Genomic DNA, 9506 nt, shown 5'->3' with positions numbered 1-9506 from the left:
CTGGGTCAGGAATATCCCCTGGAGAAGGAAATGGCTACCCACTCCAGAATTCTTGCCTGGAGAATTCCATGGACAGAGGAGGTTGGTGAGCTACAGTCCATGGGGTCACAAAGAGTCAGACACAACTGACTAACAGTTGTCTTATACTTTACATACTTACCATCTCTTACATGACCCAGTGACCTTTTTCTAGATAATGAAACTGAGAGTCAAAGACTTTTCATAACTTAACTAAGAAAATGGTATATCAGTGATCTGAATCCAGGTCAACTTGATTAATAGCAGCAGCGACAATAACAATAATAGCTAAAATCAATCTAATGCTTGCTATGTATCAGACATCCCTCTATGTGTTTTATATGCACTGACTTACTTCTTCCTCATAGAAACCCTCTGAGGAAGGCATTTTTATTATCTTTATTGTCATATGAGGAAACCAAGTTTCAGAGAAGTTAAGAAACTTGGGTAGAGTCACTCAGGTTATAAGAAGTGAAATTGAGTTTAACCCAGTTCTGTTGTGAATCCTTAGTTTTTGACTGCCCGCTATGCAGCTGGTGAAAAATCAGATCCTTCAAACTGTGAACACTGCCACCATCCTACGTGGGGAATAGAGGCAGCAAGCAAGCAAGGCAATAGCTAAATGTCAATAAGACAAATATCAATACTCCAACTTAGGAGAATTAAATAGAGGAGACCTCTGAAATGGAGACTGAAGATTCCAGAAATAGTAAGAAAATGAGTAAGGTCCAAGATGGTGTTTAAGCATATGCCAGAATATCCACTTAATATTTTTCCCTGATAGGAAGGCCTTCTTTCTCCACACTAGTGTGTACTCTTGATGAAGTCAGAAGGAAATATCTACCACAGGAGATGACCGTTGCTCATTGTCTGCCCAACAACCATTCTCTATTCTTTACTAACAGAACTTCCCATTTTACCAAGGGCAGGAGTAGGCTCAGTTAAGATGATTCACTTCCATAGACTTCCTTGCCTCTATGGGCTGGCCATATGACCCAAGATTGTCCAATGATGTACAAGTAAGCACAGTCTTTTGCTTAGGGCTTCCTGAAGAGTTATTGTTTGTTGCTAAAAAGATACAAGCTTGGGCTTGCTCTGGCAATACTAAAAATGCAACAATATAGAGAGTAGCCTGGCCCTTGTGCAAGGGTGACATACATATTTGTGAAGTGTTCTGTATTTTGCAGAGTTCTCAGAAGATTTGCTATTTCACTGGCTAATACCAAGAGAACAGATGAGTCAGAGCACAATGTATAGAATCAAATATTAAAACTGTGATTTTTTTTTTTTTCCTCACCAAAAGAAGAGAGAGAGAAAGACAGAGGAGGAGGGAGACAAGCTCTGCTGGCTCATGTGTGCATGCACGCTCAGGCACTTCAGTCATGTCCAACTCTTTGCAACCCTATGGACTGTAGCCCTCCATGCATTTTCCCTTTATTCATTCTTCTTCTCCCTGCCTGAATGTAGTTGTGATGTCCAGTGGGGTAGCAACCATCTCATGAGCCTGGCTGGGGATTATAAGTCCTTGCTAAGGATGGCACAGCAGAAGGATAAACAACTGCTTAACTGCCAAGTCCCTGATAGGTTTAAGAATTCTCTGTACCAGCCTAAACTTGTCTATCTCTGGATTTGTGATGATTTACAAAAAATAAACCTCTATTTAATTAAGCTGCAGTAGCTTTATTGTTGCTGTTATTGTTACGGGAAGCTGAAGACAATACCAACTGATAGAGGTAGGCCTGCTATTCTCCCCTTTGATCAGGTTTATTCTTTGTTTACTACCAAAGTTATCTCCAGCATAAGACATATCATTTTCACTGACCTAGCTTCAACTGTATCAGAGAACAGGTGTGATGTTAATAAGCCTGGAAGGAGAACACTTATGGCTCTGGGACCTTGTACTAAAGAAGGCCTCAAAGTAGCAACGTGACATCGTACAGAGCATGGGCTTTGGTAAATCTAAACTTCACGACAATTTTCACTCCTCCACTCTGAGCCTCAGCTTCCTCACCTCTAAAAAGAATACTGTACAAATCGACCTTCAATGTTTACTGAGAGTTGCATGGAATGCCAAACTCAAATGTTACATATGTGCATATTTTTCATTATTATGAAGTCACCTCTCTTACTAATACAAATATGGAACAGATCATCTCATCCTCTATTACTCCTTCCTCAACGCATCCTTCTGTATTCTTTTTGTAATAAGAATGGTTTTTGGAAAATGATCTGCCCCTGGGATTTGGTCTTGGTTTTCATTTTATGTACTTTTTGAGACTAAAAAAAAATTTGGTGGGGAAGGAAGTGGGAAGAAGAAAAAGGTCTTTAGAGTTAATAACTCTAGGCATGTATGACAGGGAGAAGAGACCCCACAAGAAGAGGGCAAACATCTCCCCTTTCCTCAGAATTTGCCTTTTTCCCAAATGAAAAGAGATCTGAGTTTGTGACCAGTATCTTTAAGCTCATAAAATATAACTGTATTTTTAATTAGGATTTTCCTTGAGAGCTAAATCTTCCAAATATGCTCTTGGTATCAAGTCATAATCATTCGTACTATATATTTGTAATATGTTCGTATATACATACCACATACATATTTATATGTAACATTAGAGTCTGTTACCATGACAACTATTACAGTACTAACAAATTAAGCATTGTGACTCCTCTGTAATAAGAAAAAAAGAAATTCAAATGAAACACCAAGCATTTGCTTAAGTACAAATAGCTTTAGCAATTAAATACACAGAGACAATACAAAAAACCCACAAATTAATATTTAGAAGCCTTTTCCAGTGTGAAAATCAGTTTTGATGTTATTTTCCCTTTTCCATTGCACTGCATTGTACATCTTTATAAATTAAGTTTGGCATTGGGTTAATGAGAATAGATCTGCTGTGTTGGAGCCCTCACCCACCCCAAAGCTCAGCTCCCATTCTGAATAGTGACACCTTCCATAGTCAATGAGAAAGATTTTATGGCTCTCTTTATTCATCAGAAAGAGGACTTTTTAAAAAGCAAGCTTAAATGTGAAGTTGGTCTTACATCTCCTGTTTCACTCAGACAACATGTAGAACCACCCCTGGGGTTTTGAATATATTAACATCCTTTTACAATTAACCCTAATGGGACAAGTGTAGCATTTTTCCAAGTAGATATATTCAAAGCTGGAAAATACATAGTGTTTAAATAGATCTCATTATATCAGCTACACCAAATCTCTCCTCTTTATATACAGAGGATTGTACCTCTTTTCACTGTCATGCAACATTAAAATAGGAAGGCATACACAAGGATGACATGGATTTGACAAAAAATTAATGATTTGTACATCACTTTAATGCTTCAAATCTGCAATTCATGTATGCTAATTAGTTCATAATGGGCTGTTGAAGAACAGAGCTGTCATCCTGCTGCTTCACAGGTTTCTGGAAGCTCCGATTCAGCACAGACTTGCCTAGTTGGCTGCTGGATTCTGGGCTGTAACATGGCAGATCTATGAGAGCATCCCCTCCCCCCCAACACAATTGTTTCCTGGATGTGGTGCTTTAATCTATCAGAGTTACGATGGCACATCTCACATAAGTGATTCCTGGGTGCCGCAGTACATACCAGGAGCAATAGCAGAGCATCACTATATCTAAATGATTGATTTCTGGATTTTAGGCTGTCAGGCTGTGCCTCAGAGGGCAGCTGACAGCCTCCTAAATGTATGAGGTTGTATTATGCAGCACATTTTGAAAATGTGTGTATAACTTAAAAAAAAAAAAAACAGATAAAAAGAGCTGTAAAACTTGGGAGAAGAAACCAAGGGGGCTAAAAAGATCAGGTGTCTATTTTTTTTTTTTTTTTGCTGTGAAATCATGTCTGTTTTTTTCCAAAGCAAGGAAAGCAGCTACCGGCCCCATTTTCCTTTGGCATTTGTGCTGCTAGGGCATAGACAAAGCCTGTCGCAACAGCAGGAGAGGGTGAGCTTAACTGCTTCACAGACCAAATGGAGACACGAGGGCTTGCTGGGAGCTGTGAGATTTGAAAACACGCTGCTGTTTTTACTGGCGAGAAAACGGATTTTCCTTGATCTCATGATAGAGGCTTGACCCAATGTGCTTCTCATATCACCTCTGCTGATCTGAGAACCCAGCTACTGTGCATGTCTGAAGACGAGTTTGCATAACGAGAATAGGCATTGAATTCATCTTCAGGTTTGACATATCAGTCAGGCTCCTGCTTGCTGAAATTTTGTCTTGAAGACTCTAAAATGAAGATGTATTTAATTAAAAATAGTTTTTCACTGGAAAATATGAATCAGATGATAATGGAAGAACTGAACTAGGCTAGGAAAAAAAATGTTTCAAATGTAGTTGAACTATTAAAAGATTTTTAGATGATGATGAATAGACAGTTAATAAATGTGCAAAATAATGATATACTGAAAGGGAGTTTAAAAGTGATCAAATTAATAAAAAAATTTTTTTGTTTAGAGCTTTAGTTAAGGCTTTTATGCCTCCTTAAGCATGGAGGACAAACATTTACTACTCAGAATAGGTATTTAATAAATGTTGAATGAATGAAGGCTACTCTTCAAATAATGCTGTGATTTAGAAAAAATATAAAATTATCTTTCAAACTAGAGGCTGTATATGGCTCTCCAATCAGCAACAGGAAACCTCACATTGACAGGGATGACAATGTCACATTGGCAGAATTTTATCTATGTCAAACCTCTGAAGAACACTTTCTTGTGAAGGAAACTAAACCACAAACTTGAAGCTCCCTCCAAAGTCTGGGTTACCCAAATGTGCAGATTTAAAGTTGTATCTTAGCAACTATGTAAGAGTGGGATAGTAGATGTGTACTTAACTTCTTGAGAAACTGACAAACTGTTTTCCAAAGTGGTTGCACCATTTTACATTCCCACCAGCAGCTTATGAGGGATCCTGTTCTTCCACCTCCTCTTCAATACTTGGCATAGCCCATTTTTTTACCCATAGACATTCTAATGGGAACATGATTATATCTTGCTGTGATTTTGATTTGCGTTTCCCTAATGACTAATGATCAGCATTTTTTAATGTTCTTATTTGCCATCCAATATAATGGCTTTCTTCCATGAAGTGACTGTTCAAATCTTTGCCAGTGTTTAACTTGGGTGTTGGCTTTTTATTTTAAATCAAGTTTTGAGAGTTCTTTATATTCTGGATATAGGCTTTTTATCAGATACACAATTTGTAAAATATTTTCTCCTATTCTGGGTCTTCTCTCTTCATGTTCTTAGCACTATTTTTGGAATAGCAGGCATTCTTAATTTGGTGAAGTTACAAGATGTTATGGAAAAACCAGAATGAACTTTATGGCCAAACCTAATACATATACATATATATATATATATACACATATATACAAACACATACATATGTGTGTGTGTGTGTGTGTGTGCGCGCGCGCACAGGGTGTTTTCTTTTCCTTATTAGTCTGTCAGTCTGCTAGAAGTTTATTTTATTATCTTCTGAAAAACCAAATTTTGTCTTTATTAATTTTATCCATGTTTTTCTGTTTTTAATTTCATTAATTTTGGCTCTCATCTTTACCCTTTCTTTTCAAATGTTCATCATGGATTTCATTTGCTTTTATTTTTCTATATCTTAAAGTGGATGCTGAGGTCATTGATTTTAGACCAAAGAGAAATGAAAACATATGTGCATGCAGAGATTGTTATATAAATAGTCATTTGATTCATTTTTAATAGCCAAAACCTGGAATTTGCTCAAATGCTCATCATCAGATATATAAATACATAAGTCGTGCTATGTTTATGCAATGGACTAGTACTCAAAAAAAAAAAAAAGAGAAATATTATCATGCAAACTATGTGGATGCATCTGAAAATACATATGCTAGTGAAAAAAAGCTTCAAAAAGATGTAATACTTATGATTTTAGGTATATAAAAATATATAAAATGCAAAGTGATCTAAGTGACCCAAGAAGATTGATAGTTGCCTCGGGATGGACATGGAAGCGTAGTAAAGCAGTGTTCAGAAAGGGGTACCAGGAAACTGTTGACTTTGATGGAAATGTCCATTAGCTTATTGAAATCAGTGTTTTCTGGGTGGACACACATGTTGGACCTGATCAAACTGCTTATTTAAAAAATGTGTAATTTGTTGTATGTCTATTATATCTCAACAAAGCTTATTAAAAACACACCATTTTAAAAATGATAAAGGTCAAGATGAGGAGAAAATATTTGTAATACTTATATTTGATTTATAACTCTTACAACTTGATAATAAGGAGAGAAACAACCAATAAAACAATAGGGAAAAGATTTCAAAAGACATTTCATAAAGAAATATATATAAAGGGCCAATAAACCTATGAAAAGAGGCTCAACAATATTAATCATCAGGGAAATACAAATTAAAACTGCAATGAGATATCACTACACCAACATTAAGATGGCTAAAATTTAACTGTGATAATGTAAATAAATTGGCAAGAATACAAAGGAACTGGGATTTTAATACATTGCTGGAGTGAGTATAAAATGATAAAACAACTTTGGGAAATTATTTGACTTTTTTTTTTAAGTTGAACTTACATGATCCTTAGGACCCAGCCGTTTCTCACCTAGATGTTGTACCCAAGAGAATTTAAGTCATACATCCACATATTATATAAATATTCATAACAATTTTATTCAAAATAGATCAGAACTGAAAATCTCTCCTCTGTTTCAGGGACTCCAATTAGATATATGCTTGATGTTTAAAGTTGTCCCTTCTGTCAAGTGATGTTCTGTTCCTTTTATTTTTCAATTTTTAAAAAATTCTCTCATGGTTTTATTTTAGATAGCTTCTATTGCTATGTCTTGAAGTTCACTAATCTTTTTTTCCTACAGTTTTTAGTCTGCTATGTTTTTTATATCAGATATGGTATAAAGTTGACCTAAAATTTCATTTGGGTTTTTTGTAAGCTGTTATGGAAAACTCTAATGAACTTTATGGCCAACCCAATAGTTTTCCTCTTTAGAAGATAATTTGGGTCTTTTGTGTCTTTTTTGTGACTAGTTTTCATGTGCAATCTTTCCTCTAGCCTCTTGAACTTATGAGATACTTTCATAATAATTTTTTAATATCTTATCTACGATACTGATTCTACTATATGTATACTTCTTAGATCAACTTCTATCAATTGATTTTTGTCCTCATTATGGGTCATACTTGACCTCTTTTGAATATTAATTCAGAATGTTAATTCTGTTCATTTCTGAATGGATGTCAGACATTGTGAATTTTACCTTTTCATTGGCTGGATATTGTTGTATTTCTGTAAATATTTTTGAGTTTTGTTCTAGATGCAGTAGATTTACTTACAAACAGTACTGCTCTTTCAGAATTTGCTTTTGAGCTTTGTTATGTGGAACTAGAGCAGATTTTATTCTAGGGTACTTTTGTCTTAAAACTTACGCTAAGCCTGTGAGAACTCTACCTGATGCCCCATGAATTATGAGATTTTCTACTCTATGTGATGGGAACAGGAACCATTTCTGGCTTTGTGTGAGTTCCTGGCACTGTTCTAATCTTTTCAGAGAGCTCTTTCCCCAGACCTAGATAGTCTCCTCACAAACCTGCACTGATTAGTACTTAGTGGAAGACTGAAGCAGGACCCTCCACAGATCTCTATTCTCTCCTCCGACTCTCTGCCCTGCACACTCTGTCCACACACACTCCATCAATGTATTCTCCCTGTTATCCCCTTCCCTCTGCCTCAGACAGAAACCCCCTCCTGGGAGCAAATCAGGGCAAGATAGGGCTTAAGCACATATTTCCCATTTCTCAGGGCTCAATGTCTCTTCACTACTGTGGTGCTATATATATTGTCCAGTTTTTTAGCTGTTTCAGGAAGGAAGGTAAATCTGGTCCCTGTTATTTAGACATCACTGGAAGCAGAAATTCCATATAATTTTGCCCCACTACTCAATGATATCTTTCAATGAGCAAGTTTTAAATTTTCAGTAAGTCCATTTTATTGACATTTTCTTCGTCATGCTAAGGACTCTGAAGAATACAATAATAAGTAAGTAGAACACAGCATCTGCTTTTTCAAAAAGCTCTCTATCATGTAAAGGAGCAGGAAGCTACAGATAAATACTTTGCGGGGGAGAAGGCTCAGGTGGTCAGTTTAGATGAGTGGAGTGAGAAGAGTTAAATACAGAAATGTCCAATAACTTCCAGTTTGTATATAGAAAGGGGTATTGTGTTTGGCAGAGTAACAGCCTCCAGAGATGTCCAAGTTTTAATCACTGAAACTGTGACTGTATTACCTTACATGGCAAAGAGGATTTTATACATGTGACTAAATTAATGATCTTGAGATGATCTGGGTTATCTGAGTGTGCCCAATGCAATCACAAGTGTCCTTATAAGAGAAAGAGGGAGACAGGAAGGTCATAAAAGGAGATGTGACGATGGATGCAGGTGTCAGAGGTGTGAGTTTGCTGGAAAAGGCCATGAACCAAGGATTGCCGGCAACTTCTAGAAGCTGAAAAAGGAGATGAAATGTATCATGTTGGTCAAAAAGTTTGTAACATCTTACAGAAAAAAACTCAAATGATCTTTTTGACCAACCCAGTATTTCCTCCTAGAATCTCCAGAAACAAAGCAACTCTGCTGAAACCTTGATTTTTTTTTTTCCCCCCAAAGAGCCGGATATTGGACTTTGGGACTCTAGAACTATAAGATGCTAAGTCTGTGCTTTAAAACCTGTAATGGTGGGGAAATTTGTCTCAGGAGCAATAGGAAAGTAATACAGGTATTGATTAGAAGGGTTGATTTCTGCTCTAGGCACAACAAGGAGATAACTTGGGTGAGTAAACTTCTCATATGGAGACTTCTTCACACACTGGTGATCATTGCGTACCTGTTGGTGTATGAAGGACTAAGTTCAAAATGATGGTCAGTTTCTGTCAGCCTCCATTGCTGGAGTAAATATTTGGACTTAAAATGATAGTTTTTTGGCAGATACTGGTAGTAACACTGGCTTCCTACCCTCACCCCCAAAAGGGATCTAATCAAATAAGGACTGAAGGGAGGTAAGACTTTACAAGACCTGGCCTTAGAAATTTTATAACAATTTTAGCACTCTAAATGCAACAGTCTTGTTCTTTTATGAAACTTAAGTTCTATTCTTCAAACTTCTTGCTTATATTCAGAAATACAGCCTTGTGTATGTGCTCCGTTATGTCTGACTCTTTGTGACCTCATGGAGTGCAGCCCACCAGGCTCCTCTGTCCATGGAATTTTCCAGGCAAGAATACTGGAGTGGATTTCCATTTCCTACCCCAGGGGATCTTTCTGACCCAGGGATTGAACCTACATCTCCTGAGTCTCCTGCATTGGCAGGCAGATTATTTACCACTGCACCACTCGGGAAATCCCACATATGACTCTCTTGGCCATATTTCTCTTCATCTTGATTTCCCTTTGC

The 9506-nt window shown here is 36.9% G+C and overlaps 1 pseudogene; it reads left to right on the top strand.

Annotated features, from left to right (window-relative positions):
* Positions 1 to 1101: 1101 nt before the first annotated feature.
* On the top strand, positions 1102 to 1202 carry LOC122426898 (annotated as a pseudogene).
* The last annotated feature ends 8304 nt before the right edge of the window (positions 1203 to 9506 follow it).

Source organism: Cervus canadensis, chromosome 24, assembly GCF_019320065.1.
Source record: "Cervus canadensis isolate Bull #8, Minnesota chromosome 24, ASM1932006v1, whole genome shotgun sequence".
Lineage (NCBI taxonomy): Eukaryota > Metazoa > Chordata > Mammalia > Artiodactyla > Cervidae > Cervus > Cervus canadensis.
This window is presented reverse-complemented; position numbering and strand designations above follow the sequence as displayed.